Source organism: Artemia sp. Qi Xiang Cuo, chromosome 3 (genome assembly GCF_049724085.1).
Source record: "Artemia sp. Qi Xiang Cuo chromosome 3, ASM4972408v1, whole genome shotgun sequence".
NCBI lineage: Eukaryota > Metazoa > Arthropoda > Branchiopoda > Anostraca > Artemiidae > Artemia > Artemia sp. Qi Xiang Cuo.
The window spans coordinates 48,879,406-48,896,526 of record NC_142796.1 but is presented as its reverse complement, the minus strand read 5'-3'; positions in this window follow the sequence as shown (position 1 = coordinate 48,896,526).

The following is a 17,121-nucleotide window of genomic DNA, read 5'->3' as shown; positions in this document are numbered from 1 at the left end:
TATTTCCCAAAAAAAAAATAAAAAGAATAAATAAAAAAACATTTTACTAGTAAATTCAAATTTCAGGGGGGACTTAGCCCCCTGACAAAAAACCACCAACACGCGCTAGTACACTAAAAACACGTACTTAAGGGGTAAAATAGAAATTAAACATACACACAACATGTGAACTTGACCGAGCCCTCCATTTTGAAACATATTAGATTCATAAAGTAATATAAAAACAACCTTAAAAGGAACTACCTTCAAGTCATTGTAAACCTAAACCAAATAAATAAGAGGGCAAAAGCTCCCAAGACTTTAAGACAGAGCAGTAACAATTAACACCAAATAAGAAAAGGAAATATCATTGAATAATTAATACTGTTATAAAGACATGCAGTCAGAAGCGCCACACATTCTAATTCACAAAAGAATTAACGCATAGAAAAACAAATAAAACCCGCGGCTTAAAATACATTGAAATTTGCGGTATCTAAGCCACATGTTTTGGCCCGTGAACTCAACCTTGAAAAAAAAATTAAAAAAAAACGTTTTACTAGTAAATTCAAATTTCAGGGGGACTTAGCCCCCTCCCCTCCAACAATACAAAATCTTAAGAATATAATGAGTATATTCGATTGAAACGGTTATCTTTATTTGGTGGGTATTCAAAAGCGTGGATTTCTGTTAAATAAATGATTCTTGTATGGGCGATTCAAGAGTTTCCTTTTATGCCCAAATTAAACGAGACGTATTTGATGATAGCAAAAAGGGTCTAACAGATGATTAAGTGGCTTTTATAAAAATTTAAGACAGGGAAGGGGTCAATGTATCAATTCTAGCACGTTCATTGCAAGGTGAAAAAAAAACAAAGTATTTCTTCATTAAGGAATTTGTGTGTATTAAGTTGGAACTTTCAGAGAGTACTTAAAGGGGAAGGTTGAGTTGCACGAGGGTTCAGTTAAAGGGGGTATAGTTACATGGGGGTCGAGGACAATTTATATTTAAAAGAGGGCTTATTATTACACTATTAAATTTTTCTTCTTTTTTAAGGTGGAGGAAGATTCTTGCAATTACCTCCTCCGGAAAAGAAACCAAGATGGAACGAAGCCACATTGATGCAAGCTGCAAGGCCCTCCATCATCAAATATGCCGGTTCAATTATACATGCTCTGGACCAGCCAATGACCACGCAACTTTTAATGCCAGGAGCCTCTCACGCCAGTGTTAGATCTGCGCAAACCTCTACGCATCCTGGGAGGAAATTGAAAAGAGAGTGGGCGGCTTCTCATAATGCCTCAGCCCAGTCTACTCAATATCGTGAGGTTGACCCCCTTCATGCTTTGCCAGGGACTTCAGGTGTAGAAGCCCAGTCAGAATTTGTAAGTATATATATAATTTTTTTTCTTTCAGTATTTTCAAAAATAAGGCAAATTTTCTCAAGCGCATAACTTTTGATGAGTAAAACTTAAATTTGTTTCTAAACCATTCTATAATAATGCTATTTTATTACCATTAACCAAATTAGAAGTATATAAAAGAATGGTTATAAAACAGAACTAGCAAATAGCTTATCATACTTTTCTATAAAACCTTACCTATAATTTCTCTTTTAAGCAAGATGTTTTCTAATGCAAAAATTCAATTATTTCTTTAAACAAATCACTATTTCACACTTGATGGTTGAACAAGCGTTCTTAAACTAAGATATGTTTTTTCTCTTAGCTTCGCGCATATTTAATCATATTATCAAAATAACCCATCGGGAAAGGTTGAATATTAATCCAGCAGGTATAAATTTGAATGTTAATCGCTCGCTCGCTACAAAGTGGGAGTTTCAAATAACAGGATGTTTCTTATCTTAGAGGAAACGAGAGATATTAGCACAGGATAAATCGCATAACTTGTTTCCACAGCGCATTTCTATCTGACGCTGTTTCAGCAGCAGCACGTTATAGGCTAATACAATAGAGGCTAAGGGGTTAGAAACGCAATTTCAACCTGTAAGAATATTTCAGAGTGTGTGTGTGTGTGTGTGTGTGTGTGTGTGTGTGTGTGTGTGTGTGTGTGTGTGTGTGTGTGTGTGTGTGTGTGTGTATGTGTTTAACACAGGAAAAAAGGTTTTTTAATAATTTCCAAATATGACATCGCAGTGATGTCAAAAAATATTATTTGGGCGAAACCGTTTTTGGTCATTTCAAGCAATTATTTCGACGAAACAGTTAGGGACATTTAAAAGATGTTTTCGAATAGAATTTGAGACTGAAGCTCTAGGGTCGTTATAATACACAAGTTCTATTTGAATAGTGTTGTGAAGTCCGATACCCCAACTCGAAAGGGCTTCGATCCTCCTCCCCCCAAAGAAGCCCCCGGGTCCCAAAGGTCCGCCCCGGGGGGGGGGGGCTCTAAAAAGGACCAACCGGCATATTAATTGTACTTTAATTGTTGATATGGAAGGAGAAAAAAAAGTTCTTCTCTCTTACAATGATTTATTTAGTCCAGGTTAACAACATCCAGCACTTCAAACAAATCCATTGCCAAAGGAAATAGGAAAATTCGCATTGTCGAGAAAGCTACACCAACACCAGCAGCTAATATATGGATTTCGTGTCTATTAACTAAAGCTGAAAAGCAAGTCTTCATACATCATGCTGTATCAGTTTGTCGATTGTCGAGTTTTGTTGAGATTTATATTAATGAGAGTCAAGCATTAGAACTGGAACCATATTTTGTGCTTTCATTCTAAAAATTTTAGGAATAAAATCATTAATTTTATATATTATTCTCTTGTTTTAACTTATCCTCTAAGAATAAGACTTAATTTTTCTGACTAAAACAATATATATTTTTTAACATGTTCAGTTGTCATTATGAAAGACATATGGCAATGCAACTTTTTTTTCTTCTTCTTTTAATTGTTCAGGGTGTGGGACAATGACAAGGAGAAATCGACATAGTTTATTAATTTTATAAAAATAAGGGATATTATACATAAGAAATAAAACTTTTTTTTCTGCAGAATAGTGATACAGTAACACCAACGCCATTGACGTATGCAGCAGCCGTATTTACGGAACCAATTATTTCACCACCAGCAGAGTTCAGTGGTGAAGCTACACTAGTTCTAGAGAATATGGAGTGGCTTAGGGGTTTCCTCAATGATGTTCTTGGGGAAATGGCTAGCCTAGACGACTTAACCTGTGATATTGACATGCTTGAGGATCCGGGGTGGGCAGATAGTTTTATGTGTGAGCATTTAAGAGATATTACTAGTGCATCTGAGCCGAGTCCTCATAACGAAATTTCAGCACTGAACAAAAAAGGCTGGCTCGACCAATTGTCCCCAAAAACCTTGGAATATGTATTAGGGGACTGCCTCATGCCATCTCCAACCAATGTTATTGAACAGACTGGGAGTGGTGGTGGTGTTATTGACAATTCCCTGTCACCCAGCTCCATTCCGCTTAATGGTATAGCTTTTACTAGTCGTAATACAACAGCAGCAGCAACAGTATCCTCTCTTCCAGATTTTTTTCCGTCCAACTCTGCCTTGCACCAGATATTGGTCTACAGTGCCAAATTCGCTGACCCTTTCAACTCTCTAGTGTCGGGGGATATAATAACAGATCCCTCGGCCATTACACATTCATATACTGATAAGATTCGAGCCATTCTTGGACAACAAATGAGGGTGTGGGGAGTGGGGGTCAGTTTAAAAGCATCAATAGCACTAAAAATATTTTTTTTTAATGAAAATGCGGGTGAGATGTATTCGAAATACTTGCACACAGAGTTGTGGCAATTCACCCGCATTTATCAAATTATGGGAAGGTTTTTTCTAAATTGGGCTAATAGTATTCAAAGTAAGTGGGAAAATTATAACGAGGGGGGTAGTGGATCTGTGGTTTTATTTATTGAAAGTTTAAATGTTAATATTTGTAGGTTTAAAAAGGCTTTTATTTTACACGGGGGAGCGGGGTATATTGAATTGAATTATCAGCCGGATTTAGTGGAATGTGAGGTGATACAACGAGTCTATTTCAATAGGAGCCTGCAGTGTTTCAAGTCCGCATTTTTAATTGCCGCCTATAGGCTCCTGCGCGGTAATGCCCCTATAAAAAAGTTGGATAAAATGGCAGTTAATGGTAGGGAGGGTTCAAAGTTCCCAAAAGTAGATTTTAATTGTTTAAATGGTCAATTTCCCGTGACACTAAAAGGAATATATATTTTTGAGCGGGCTAATGCACATTTAAAGATTGGTGTCACGGTGTTACAGTATGAAACAGAATTTGAAGAGGGTCAGCGTTCCGATAAGAAGGGTGTATTATTTCCAGTGCGAGCTCCTTCAATTGAGTCAGTAGAACATTGGGTGTGGCTTATGTACACCCCACCCACAGCCTCTGATTCAATTGGTCATTTCAATCCAATTACGGATATTATTAGGGTTCTAAGTGAGGGTAAAATGCGGAATGGTGTTTGTTATTACTGTCCAACATGCCTGTCAATATTTCGCTCTGATTTAAAGTTAAAGCATCACATGAAACACTGTAAACGTCATGGATACCAGGCTGTGGAGACGGTAAGCGGAGATAGAGCGATCTTAAGTTTTAAAAATTTTCAAAACACGCTACTGCAGAGCAATAAGATCGCTTGGACTGCGAAGCTAAACTGACAGACGTGTGCGATCCGTCAATTTCAAATCCTGTTAAAATACATGAAGCCATAGGGGTCTCTTACGCTCACACGCAACGAGATTCCAATAATACCATGCAAGTGCTGGATGTAGGTGAGATGTTGAGTGACGGTGAAGACTGCTCGCGCTCGGCATTGGTCAGTCTTATCCAAACAGCAAACGGTGTAATTTCGCACCTTCGTTATACAAACTATCCTATGCTCCTATCACCAGATGACATAGTGGCCATTAAAAATCGTAAAACGTGTTGGGTTTGCAAGGGAGAATTGGATGATGGTGTTGGGAATGGGGGAAGGAGGAAGGTGATCGACCAAGATCATTTGTGGCAGGAAATTACATCGGGAGGGAGTAATTTTAGAGGGGTAGCACACCAGTCATGCAATTTAAACGTTAGACAGAAATATTTCGTACCTGTTTTTATACAAAATTCCAATTACGACTTAAAGTTTATTCTTCCGGCGTTGGCCCGCATTGCCAAGGGTGGAGTTGTCGATGACGCATGGATAGATGGTTCTTTTTCATATAATATCATACCCAAATCATCGGAGAACCTACTGCTGCTAGAATTCATGCGGAAAACAGTTGACAAGGGTAACACGTGCCTGAATAAAATCCGTTTCTTAGACCATTTCAACTTCTTCCCCAGATCTTTAAGTCAATTGATTCAGGTGTAGAAAGGTGATACTTTTGATACCTTCTTCCTCCTTCAACAGCGCGGCAACGATGATGAAATGTATGATTTATTAACGTGTAAGGGTATATATCCATATTATTATTACAATTCTGGCTCGAGGCTAGATGAGGTGTCACTACCGCCCATTGAAGCTTTTTACAATTCTCTTACTGAGAGTGAGTGCACCACTAGCGACTACAAATTTGCTAAGAGGGTTTGGGTAAAGGGCGGATGTAAAAATGAGTGGGATTATTGTAAACTATACTTGGACAGTGACGTACTCACTCTTCTGGACATTGTGTGCAAAAATACGGATAAAATCTATGGGGAATTTGTGTTGGATTTAGGTTAGTATTTTTCCACTCCTCATTTGGTGATGGACTTGATACTTAAAATCAGCAAAGAAGAAATAGGTCTGATTGCCGATGTGTATCAGCATGTGTTTGTAGAGACATCAATGCGGGGGGGGTATGTTTTTCCCGGGGATTATATCATGAAAACTGATCCGAGTGGACAGCACACCGATGAAAAGTCGGACGCAGTTTTTTTGGATATGAATTCTCTTTACCCATCGGCAATGTCTCACTACTGTTTGCCGTGTGGCAATTATAAATGGCTTGACAATCCCTGTGCTTCGTATTTCCCAGACATTGCCAGTGTTGAGGAGAATGGGGCACAGGGATGGTTTTTTGATATTGACGGTGAAAAACACATGGAAATCCCTGACTCGTTAAAAGACTTTGTTTTTCCGTGCATAAATAGACCGGTTGGTAGGGACTCTCTGAGCCCCTACACTTTATCTTTAGTAGAGGACGGAAGTATGCACTGGGTACCTTCAAAACAAAAACTAATTGCCGACCTCAACCCGAAACAGAATATCGTTGTTCATCACGTGCTATTGAAATGGATGGTGTCCAATGGTTTCAAGGTCACAAAAATTTATAGAGCCCTCCAATTGGATCAAAAGCCTTACATGAAAACGTTTGTTGACACCTTTGTCAGTAAGCGTTCACAAGCGAAAACGAAGGTTGAAAAAGAAGTCTATAAACTCATTTTGAACTCAGCTTTCGGTAAAATGTGCGAGAGCGTACGACACAGAAGTCGATGGGACATTGTAACCAACCCCAAATATTGTGCTCGAATCATTGCGGATCCAAACTTCAGATCTTTCACAATCATAGACTCTAATATGGTGATCCTACATTGCAAGAAAAGAAATATTGTATTAAATAAAAATATTGCAGGCGGAAGTGCAATAACTGAAATATCCAAGAAACTCCTGCTGTCATTTTATTATAATGTATGCAAGGTACAGTTGACGATTGAGGGACTAGTTCAAGTGTATTACGGAGACACTGATTCAATCCTGTTAAAAGTCAAAACTGAAAATCTATTGAATGATTTGGAAAATGGCGAGTACATTAGCTCACGAATGGACTACACTAATTGGGACGAATCTCTCTACCCAGAGCTAGTGAAACATCAGGCCCCAAATCAATGTTAATGCTAAAATCTGAAAAGGGTAGCGATGTGATATCCAGTGGTGTGTTTCCTGGTCCGAAGGTATACTGTGTGGAAACGCACGGCAAGGATATCAAACAAGTTTGCAAGGGGGTACCTACACACTTTGTGAAAAATAATTTCGACATGAGTGTGTATAGAAACTGTGTGGAACATAGTTTAGTGCCAAGGGCGAAAGTCATGGCGATTCGCTCTTTACAATTTAAAAACTGTACATTTAGAGTTGATAAAAACGCCATGTCTACAATATCGGAAAAAGTATATGTCCTTGAGGTGGGTTTTAAGGTACTACCAAATGGTAATTATTTAATTTCAGTCCGTTTTTAATGGATAGGGTACATAAAACAACTCGGTCTAGAAAAATTAACTTAAATTCATTAAAAAAAAAAGTATAAATTGGGTGGGAGGTTTTTTTTTGCGGTAATTAGGTTTTTTTTAATTCTTTTTAATTCTTTATCATAAATAATTTACAATGTATGTGTGTGTGTGCAAGGCAGATAAAGTTCTACTTCTCAAGGCCACCCCCGGCCTGGGGCAGCTGCACGGAGTTCCCGCTTCCCGGCGCCCAACGCGTCCTGGCCCGGGCCCGCCGCAGCGGGCCCCCACTTCCCGGCGCCCAGCGCTTCCCGGCCCGCCCCCGGCTGCCACCGCGGCCAACCCCGGGGGGGGGGGGATCCCAAAATTTAAAATGTTGTAAATAAAAGTGTATGATATTATTTTAAGTGCTTTATTCTAATAAATGTTGTATTTTTTTCTATAAATAAACAAAAAAAAAGTGTATTTATTTAAGTGTTTTTTTTTTCTAGTGGTTATGTAAATGTTGTATTTTTTATTATAAATAAATTAAAAAAGTGTATTTTTTTCATGTTTAATATGCTTTTTTCAATATAGTATTTTTTAAAAGTATTGTTACTTTCTTATGTTTAATAAAAGAAAATAGTATTCTTTATTCATCTTCTTCTTCTCATTATTATTATTTTTCTTGAACGGAGTAGTAATAGGGACATTATTTAGTCATTAGACAGCCATAGTCTACAGTTAGTTGTCTAGCTGAACTGTTGAAGGGAACATGCATCAATTTAAAACACCATTCAGATCGTTTCTGTGTGGACCGTCAATGTCAGGCCAAACAACACTCTTAATTAAAATTATTAAAAATTGCGATATAATGTCTGTGGTAGAACCGAAAAAATATACCATTTTAACTAAACATGGCAGGAGTTCTATGACCAACTAATAACAATTGCCCCGACGAGGCTGGGAAATATACAAATCATGGTAGTCCTTAATGCTTCATAAATTATTCGACCTAACTAGTTGCTTTTTTTTTATAATATGGCTGAATCTGTTGAACAATGGTCTCAGGAAATGCTAAAACTGTTCACTGTTCGCTCTCATCATGAACAGATTTCCGTTACTCTGGTTCTACACAATCTCTTTCATCAGAGCAAATGTATGCGAACACTTGCATTGAACTGTACCTACTATATCATCTACAGAGTTTTTCGTAATTATACCTCGCTAATTACTCTCAATCAACAAATCAATCCAGGATCCCCCGAACTTCTGCTATCAGCATACAATCGGGCAACTAATAAACCCTACGACTATATCCTATTGGATCTTAATCAAAATACAGCGCAGGATCTGCGTGTAGTCACAGATAATTTTGACAATGAAATTACACTATATCTCCCCGTGAACACTAAAAAGACCTATTAGTTGCTATCATGACACTGAAGAAACTACATTAAAATAGACATTTGTTTTCAGTTCTAAGCACTTCAAAACCTCCGCTCAGGAAAGCAATCCTCAAACATGGTATTGACAACGATTTCATTAATCTAATATCCGAACTTTGTTTAAATTTGACCGAGGGTAATGTTCAACTGCCAGAACTAGTTAAGCAACAGGCAAATCAACATCGTTCCATTTTACGTACATTGGCATCTAAAAAGAAAGGAAAGAATTTTAAAAGGAAACTACTTCTTCAGGCGGGCGGTAGCTTTTTCACACTTTTACTGCCAATAATTGCAGGACTTGTACACAGTTTTATTAAGTGAGAATGGCAAAACCCTATAAATTGACTCCAATAGAACTCGCTCTCTCACCTGTCGAACACTTTGAGAACAATCTGAGTAAATTCCTTGACAATGAGAATATTGAGGATGATAAAAACTGCTTTTACTTCAAGATGCACTTCGCCGAGAGGACAAACACAAGTCCTATCGGTCGAAACCTACTGCTGCTGGTGCTGCTGGTATTGATCTCAAAAAAGAATCATCTCCTCAGGATTCTGCAACACAATTAGAGAAGGAGGAATTGGATTCAATTGTATTGAAAATTGGAAATCTAATGCCCCACTCATATCGTGAACAAATTACACGACTCCTAACCTATCTTTTGGAAAGTGGTCATGATCAAATTCAATTTGAGAGCAATGGTAAAGGGATTATAATTCAGGGCAAGAGCTATAACCTACTTGATTTAATCTATGACATGGTTAAAAATCGCAAAGGTCTATCATCATTTGTCACTCATCTATACAACTTTCTAAATACATTAAACTTCTCCAAAAGTCTTATTGGCAATAGACAAATTCTAAAAAAATTAAATGAACATGCATCATCATCATCATCATCATCAACAACATTGACACCATTAAAATATGAAGAAGAAGATTTCAAATCAATTTTGGAAAATACTAGCACACCGCTAATAGCTAGACAAAAGTGAAGAAGAATCAAGTCAACGTCAATATCACCACCACGAACCAGTATACAACAGGTTAGTGGTAACGGAGGTACGTGTTAGAGCTTAAAATGGTTAAAGTTCAGAATTATGCTTATGAGGAAATTGATGAAGTAGGGAGTTTAAGTGTACCCGCCACTCATCTCAAAGTCACTGGCGCTCGCACTATAAGTGCGCAAGGATATCTTAAGATCGAATTGATTTTCAATCTACATAGTCATCGAAGACTTTGTATTAATTAATATCGAAAAACTAAATCCTTTCACTCATTGCGAATAATGCAAGCAGATCTCCTGACTCTAGACGAACTTCAAAGACGTCACAATCTATCATACAAATACACTCTACTTGCAATGAGTGCTTTTAGCCGCTATGCATATGCAATTCCATTACAATCAAAGCGAGGTGTTGAAGTTGCTCAGGCCATTGAAAGTATTCTCGAACACGTTTCATATAGAAAAATTCAGACGGACCGTGGCAGTGAATTAGTTAATCCCCATGCTGCAAAAGTACTAGAAAAATATAGTACACTGCTCTATCATAGTCACAGTCCTATAAAGACCGCAATGACCGAACGATTGATAAGAACTATTTGACTTTTTATATCAAGATATTATACATTGAAAAATACATCGGCTTTTATTAATGATTTTAAGAAAATTATGTTGATTTATAATCAACGACATTATCGATCATTGTCCAACTCTATGCCAACGGAAGTTCATCATTCTGATCATGATAGAATTGACACCTTTCTTAAACAGTATTCCAAATCATGATATATTCAATATATCCCAATGGCTACCCCCCAATGTCAAGATTGACATAAAGCTACAGATGGCCCCATCGAATTTCATTTTGAGAAAAACACTTCCTGCAGCACCCGATGCAAATGTCATTATCACATCGGCAATTCTCCACGTCCGAAAACAACAGGTTATGAGCTCTGTTGCATTGGCAGTGGAAAAGATAAGAACCAATGGTAACAATATTAAACTTCTTGTTCCCCACACGATCACTTATCAACGTCACATTGCCATTGATTCTCGTAGTTATAGCGATTCATCATTTATCAATGAAAAAATCCCATCGAAATTGGTTTTGCTTTTGTGAAGAGTGGCAGTGCCGTTGGATCCTGGACTGAATCCCCCAATGATTCTAATTTTTTTGGTCTATCTAGCCTTGTGTGCAAAGTGAATGATATTCCACTGTAAACTCTATCATTTGACAGAAAATCCTATAGAACTCTGTACAAGTGGACTATGCAATCCTTAGATCATGACTCCCAACTATTTGAAAATGGAATAACCAATTCAATGTTTTCACAAAATCATGGGGTTATTGTTTTGGACTTGTCAGGGACTCAGGATATGAGCATAGTACGAACAGGGAATGTACGTTTAGAGTGTACATTTGCCGATGCTCTGACTGAGAGTATCACGCTAATATCACTAAGTCAATTTGAAACGTATTGGGAAATCACGCCCGACGGCAGTGTTCTACTAGACCTAGCGCCATGAACACAAACCAAATAATCAACGTATTTAGTATTTGAATCCAATTACTAATCAAGTTACAGTATATGGAGTAACCGCCGCTCTCTCACCGATTGACCCCCCAAAATATGGGTGTTACCTTAGAAACCCGTCTGGTAAGGCATGTACCGTTCGTAATAATAGGTGACTGACCCTGGTAAGTCATATTACGCAATCACCCGTCAAAGTGCATAGGTGACTGCCCCGTGGTAAGTCATATTAAACAAAAAGCCCGTCAAAGTGCGTACACCCTTACTACTCGTAGCCCTGCACTCGGTGCATTGCTGTATCCAGACCATCTTCTTCAGTTGCAATTAAAATATTCTGTGTAATGTCCACGGCTTTTTTTTCCTGTAAGCTGATAATCGCCTAAAAATGACTCCTTTACTTCAACTTTTTTGTTGTAAATGTGCATGCAACGAATTACTTCACTCATTTGATAAATGTGCGAAGTATCGGGTAGACTGTCAAACATTATAGTAAAATACTTCGCCTTTTTAATATCAGTTAAGATATTTTCCTTTACCATACCACCAAGAAGTAAGATCGCATACAAAAAACGCATACAAAAAAAAAATAAATAAGATCGCATAGAAAAACTCATAAAAAATTTGTTTATATCCATTTTTGTTACGTTTTTACGATTCAGACCAACATTTGGGGGGGGGGGGGTTCAAACCGCCCGGCCCCCCTCCCCCCTCTGAGTACGGCCTTGATATCCAGCAAAGAAGACCAACAACTCAAATAAACAATTGCCCCATAAATTTATCATATAATTCAATTTGTTCTCCATTGTTAAATGTCTTTCTGATTTTCTAATTTAACAATTAATTTTTCCTTATATTCCCTATTTTACTGTGGAGCGAATAAAATTTGTTCTTAAAGGAATCGTTTATTACGAAAAAAATCTAGAAAAATGAAAAAACTTCGTCATGAATTTATTCACAAAACATAAATAGCTTAAGTTCAATTATCAGCCTTCATGAAGCTTCAGCAATAGCAAAGGATTCGTCTTCATTTGTTTCTTCAACTTTGGCTTTGAATATGTTGGGCTTAGATAAATTCTCTTTGCTCCTCATTACTTGCTTGTTTCAGTGGATATTTATAAATTCCTTAGCAGAGGATTTTCAATGGCCTCATGCAACAAAAGATGCCTGAAAGTAGGAAAATAAAGGAAGTAAAAATTCGTCAAAAAAAAAGATTTGTTGGCATGAAAGTCAGGAAAATGATTATACATAAAATAAGTCAAATTAACCTGAAATATGATTACTGTCACCCTTTCACTAGAATGCTAGGCTTTTGCATATACCTCTACATCAGCCGACATTAAGTTGTATTGAAAATTAATACTTACTAGTGTTTTATGCTTTTTCAGCATTTAATTTTAAGTCTGATTATGAAAAAGTGTGATTTTATGGAATTATTTGACTAGTTTCTGGAGATTTGTGTAAGCCTTCCACGTTGTTTCAAGCATAATCATTTCTAGTATTGGTAGTACCCGGGGAAAGATAATTTCAGTGTCCCCTCCTAACTCAATTATAATAAAAAAAAAAGCCGAATGATGGTACTACTGTCATTTTAGTTTTTCACTTTTCCCGCGTAGCATATTTTTTTTATTATATACTCTTACAGATTTCACTGTAAAGAGTGGCTACGGCACCTCCTCCACTCATCGAAGTTATAATTTAGAAATTTCTAAACTTAAGGTCACTTAAACTATCTTCCATCATTCACTTTCGTTCGTCATTAATAAACGAAAAAATTTCTGAAAGTCATCAATAAAGCAAATGAAGTTAAATAAACAGAAACAGAGAACATTATTAAGCAGAGCTGTCGATTGAGTTTTTTGCATCACCAACAACTTGATACATGGTGTTGAAGTAATTTTCCCCGAGTTGGCTACTTTTGCCTGATTTGTTTGGCTAAAGTAAGATAAAAGTAAAATAAAAAATTATATTAACAAAGCAAAGACAGATGAGGAAAATTGGAGCAATTCTAAACATTATAATAGACAATGACTGTTCTCTTGTTTCAAATTGTTTTTCATTGTATTCAGCTGTGTAATAACTAGCAATTTTATTTTCTTTCAGGATGATAAAATCCACCATTAATTTTCAAGTAAATCAACTTGTTTTGACGAAGCTTATATTAAAAAAAACCCACATAAACGAGGAATATAAAACACAAAAATGAAAATATACCAGTTTCTAACACAGACTTGTAGATACAAATTTTTATTTTACTAGCTTATTTTTAAGTGTAACGACCAATGAAACATTGCTTTTTTCAAGACTTCCGAGCTCCATATAATTCAATTTATTTTCTTAAATCTCGTTTTTATTTTGTGATAAGATATACCAATTATTTTCTATTTACACTCTTTTTTGGTGAAACTACGAAGTAGCCTACATGAAACATAGAAAAAAATAATTAAAATTCATTAAGAAAAACAGATTGGCCTCTAGCACTAATTTTTTTTTTTTTTTTTAGTTTACCCGAATGTTTTAATATACAATGGGTAATGAATTTTAGCTAATATCAAGATTTTTTGTTCTTCATCTTTGTCACAATTTAGTTTGTCCCACAACCATTCAATTTACATTAAAAAGGAATATTTGATTTGCCCCTGAATTTTAGATATACGAAACTTGTGCAACAGTTGAGCACCCAAAACTTCCCTTTAATGAGCCTTTTTTTAGATTTTTTTGGTAATTAACTTTTATAGTTAAGCTTTTAAGTATTGAATAAATAACTCAGTGTAAACAAGTGAAGAGACCGATTTTCTTGAGCCAAAGTAATCAATTAGTCTAATTTCAGTATGTAGTTGTTTTTAAACCCAATTTATCAATTAACTAATTTATCAATCCAACATTTAGCCCTATCTACTTCAGCAAAATTGAGTCTAGGGCCAAATTGGCGCTATTATGCACACATTTTATAAGCTATGCAAAACTATAAATGTCATTTGATTAGACTGTTTTATCTGACTCAGTTCTTGCATTAGATTCAGATCATCCATTATTCTTATCTGTGAATGATATTATTGAACACTATTTTCAGGATTGTTGATTTGTTTCTTTCAAAAGCAAAAATATTTTACAAAGGCGAAAGCTTAATTTTCCCTCTTGTACGGTTTTAAACATTTCAAAGAAACAATCCCTGTTGAACCAATGGTCTTCATTTGTATTACATCCAATCCAATTTGTTTCATCATCTGAATCCGACAAATCAGAATTTGACTGATACGTTACAGGTGTCCATGGCTTTTACAGTTTCTGCAAAGATTTGGGCTCGCATTGTATTGCTACTTTCGTCATCTGCCAAATTGTCAATTATAGTTTCTTCATCTCTGAAATTTAAGTAGAGATCGTTGAGTGGATCTTCACACTCCAAATTTCCGAGTTGCAAAGAAAATCTATAAATTGATGGCACATCGGCCCGCAATTGAAACCATCTTCTTGTTTTTAGAATTTAAAGAGCAAAATTTTTATATCGGAGCGCTTATCAAGAAAAACGTTTGAAAATGTGCCCAAATATTTGTCTTCACCCTGTAAAGGGTAAAAAAAAAATGTAACTCCTGCTCAGACTATCAATTAAAATAAGCGTCCAGTGCACACCAAACTCGTTAACCAAAAAAATCGAAATTTTGGCAGGAATCAAATAACCTGGATCCTTGAGTTTCTATAAGATCTTGTTTACAAGTGGTGCTCCTTGAAGAACGACACCATGGCCTAGATTTCTTTCCTTTATTCTATTCATAACATTGACCTCCATAATCTGATCGCTTAGCGAAGCCTGTCGTATTATTGACGCCAGTTCACCTATCGAAATGTTTGCCAAATTGTTTTCCTCCCCCCCCCCCTGACACTCTTCCTATTGAATCGCTGTGACACGAAGAATACTTTGAATACGCGCTGCTAAAGTCTTGGAAGTTGTCCAACTGTTCATTTGTCGAAAGTACTTTTTTAGCTAATTTTATGTTTCTTCTATTCAATTTTTCAGCAGGTATTAGGTATTCCGGTGGTAGACAAAGATTAGGGGAAGGGTCATAATATTTGGAGCCAGTTATATTTTTTTATTGCTTTTTTTCTTCCAGACCTCTTTTACAGTATCCATTTTTGGGAATTGCTTTTCCTTTTCTTCCTCTTTTTGTTGCTCCATATCAATATCCATTCGTTTTCTTGAGCTAGTAATTTTAGAGGTAGGGCGATAGATATTCAGAAAAGCAATCCTGTTTGAAACCATGGGTATATCATTTATATAACTCGTATCCACAAATTCACCAGGGTCCTTGGGACTTTGCCCACCTCTGTAAACCTATCTTTTCATTATTTTGAAATAATTTTCTAGTGATGCATTTGTATGCCTAGTAAATCTACCATTTAGCATTATTGCAGTTGTTAAGGGGCAGAGTTTAATAATTATTTGTTCTAGCCTATGACAAACTTTCAAACTATAATAACGGTTTAATTCCTTGTCCCTACTATTATCCTCTGAGCACTCATCATGAAAAGCAAAGAAAGATATAAAAGGATTTTTATTATCAGCGTCACAATTACCAGTAAACTCACAATAGTTTATAGTCTTGTCTAAAGAGACAGCATCTGGTTGGAACCTTAGGCTAGAAGGTTCACTTACAGATTTTAATAGATCCAGTGCTCTTGATTTTACCTTATCTGTAATATATTTTTCGGTTAAAAGTGGTCTTAAGCAGGTCCAGCATTCTTTTATCGACTCCAACGATTCTTGTTGCATTATCATAGCTACTAAACGAACTATGAAGTCAGTTGTCTCAGAATCTTTGTACTCAAGAGCGCAGAACCTATAAATAAATTTTATCATATGTGCCGCGTATATAATTAACTTAGTTTTTTTATTTATGTTAACACCTTTTTTTACCACATCATAACACCAGTTCAAATACTGTATTAATGTATTTTTATTTAGTGCCTGGAGAACTGCATACATCATGGCCCAAGAAAAATCTGTTACTATAAAAGTAGAAGGGACATAATATTTCCGGATTACACTGCGTGCTGCCATCTACAATTGAGTCTAACGCTGAAGGGCTATAATTTATGCATGTTTTTATGGTTTTTGTCACTGAGAATAAAATAACAGGATTTTTCTCACTTTGATGTATTTTCATGGTTTATTAATTCTAATGGGGGCAATGACACCTCTTTCAAGGTCGATTTATTTGTTGTTTCCAAGTGTATTGTCTCTAGAGTGAAGTTTGCACATGCGCATTAACGGTGGGAAGAGATATATTGATCTAGGACAAGAGGGGGGAAATGGATTTCCGAGAAATTGATTGCGTAATCGACTAGGGGAGCTAAATTTCTGAGAAAATGATTGCGTAATCGAAGGGGAGCTAAATTTCTGAAAAATTGATTACATAATCGGTGGGGAGAATTTATTGATCTGATAACGGGAAACAGGACCACGTATCCCCTTCTAAGCCAATCAGGGAGTCGGTTACATCTCATTCTAAGCCAATCAGAGAGCCGGAAATATTAGCGGGAGAGGATTGCAGGTTAGGTTAGTTTAGATTTTAGTTTATTATTTTATTAGTTATTTAGTTTAGATTTTTAGTTTATTTTAAGTTTATTTATTACCTTTATTTTTAGTTTAGTTTTAGTTAGTTTAGTTTTAGATTAGAGTTTTAGTTTAGTTAGAGTTTTACTTAAGAGTTTTAGTTCGAGTTTTAATTTAGTAGCTTATTTCAGTTTTAGTTTAATTTTAGTTTGGTTTTAGATTAGTGTTTAGTTTTAGTTTAGAGTTTTAGTTAGTTTAGTAGTTAAGAGTTTTAGTTAGAGTTATAGTTTAGATTTTTAGTTAGTTTAGTAGTTTAGAGTTTAGAATTTAGTTTTAGTTTAGAATTTTAGTTAGTTTAGTAGTTAAGAGTTTTAGTTAGAGTTATAGTTTAGATTTTTAGTTAGTTTAGTAGTTTAGAGTTTAGAATT